This window comes from Sinocyclocheilus rhinocerous, unplaced genomic scaffold, assembly GCF_001515625.1.
Source record: "Sinocyclocheilus rhinocerous isolate Xijiao unplaced genomic scaffold, SAMN03320098_v1.1 scaffold113, whole genome shotgun sequence".
NCBI lineage: Eukaryota > Metazoa > Chordata > Actinopteri > Cypriniformes > Cyprinidae > Sinocyclocheilus > Sinocyclocheilus rhinocerous.
This window is the reverse complement of record NW_015646846.1, coordinates 308,334-310,222: the sequence shown is the minus strand read 5'-3', so window position 1 is coordinate 310,222 and position 1,889 is coordinate 308,334.

Sequence of the window (1,889 nt, the reverse complement as noted above, 5' to 3'; positions counted from 1 at the left end):
CAGACAGACAGACAGATAGATAGATACACACACAGAGAGATAGACAGACAGACAGATACACAGACAGACAGACAGACAGATAGATAGATACACACACAGAGAGACAGACAAATAGACAGATACACAGACAGACAGACAGATAGATAGATACACAGACAGACAGACAGATACACAGACAGACAGATAGATAGACACACACACACACACACACACACACACAGACAGATAGACAGACAGATAGACAGACAGACAGACAGACAGATAGATAGATAGATAGATAGATACACAGACAGACAGATAGACAGACATATAGATAGATAGATAGCGGTGTGTGGTTAGGTGGGTTTGGTTTCAAAGCTCTAGCAGGAAATAGTTAGAAACTGGAAGATTTTATGGGATTTTGGTGAATTTTGGTGATCAGTTATGAGAATTCTGAGTCTGATTAGGCAGGCTGAACGTCTGCGCTTACTTTTGGTAGATGTTGCAATGTATGTACAATAAAAGTATGATGGATTTGTGAAGCACATGACACTTGATGACACATTCACCTGTCAACACTCCTGACCTACTGAAGATCTGCAAACACTGATCAGGAGGACAGCAGTACGAGCTTAACACTGAACTGCTTAAGAGTGTTTTGAACACGGATCTCTAAAGCACAGAAGCCTTTTCAATCCTTTTCTGGTACATTTTAGCGCCCTCTGTTGTCTCAAAAAGATTAATCTCCAATTACATGACTAGCACTTTTTAAAATAATACCCTGAAGAAGTTCTTGAGAGGAAATATGCATCTCATGTTTATTTAAATACTTAGATTAATTTTTCTATATTGTACAAACATGAATGATATTTGAGCTGTGAAGTGCCAAAAGGACCCCTTTAGTGACGGGAATATAGGCATTATTGATGTAATTCCTGAGAGTGGCTTCACTAGTATCCTTGCACATATCGTGCTAAAGTTAAACCATGTTTACTAGCTTACATGACAGGAATTCTACTGTTGAACTGCATTACATTACATGCAGTGACAAGCTGGTGTGTCATCGGTTTCAGTACTGTCTACTCGTCTCATTAAAGAAACTTCAAAGAATTTTTGTGGTAATAAACAGCATGCCATTGTAATTAACCTGGAACATTCCTTTAAGCCGGGAATGTCTGCACTGCTATTTCCCTTCATCGTAACAGAGTTAATCAAGTTGATGCAAACATAGTTAAGATTTATACACACATTCACAACAGTGTTATAACAGTAACATGGCCACAATGTACTAGATTTTTGTAGTTGCTGTAAAGCAGATGGGAAGCCAACAGGTCATAGCAGAACCCCTGCTGTTGCCATAACAACCACTGACCTTCTGCAGCCCTGCGGCTGACCCACAACTAGCACACTTATGTTACTAACTCACAGAGAGAGGGGCTAAGTTCAGAATAGCATTCTACTGCATACTGCAGAAATAGTATGCATACTGTGCACAATTGGAATTTTCCTGTATGAATAAATATATTACTATATCCCACAATGCAATGTGCTCCACTTGATCTTTCATTTATAGTGTGATGAATGCCATTAAAGTAATCTTCTTCAAGACTCATTATTGATCAGCCTACCAGACATTTTTACACAAAATTGAATTAAAAATGTAAAAACAATATTATTTCTGATATAATAACTAAATTTCACCCAAAAATCTCTCTCTCTCTCTCTCTCTATATATATATATATAAAAAAAGATTCTAATTTGGATAAAGAAAATGAAGACTAGTTTTGAAATCATTATCATTGCATTGTGACTTTATATTTATTAATTAAACAATTAGGCATATTTTCCACTTATTACCATGATGCATAAAATCATTACTATAATGTACACACACACACACACACATATA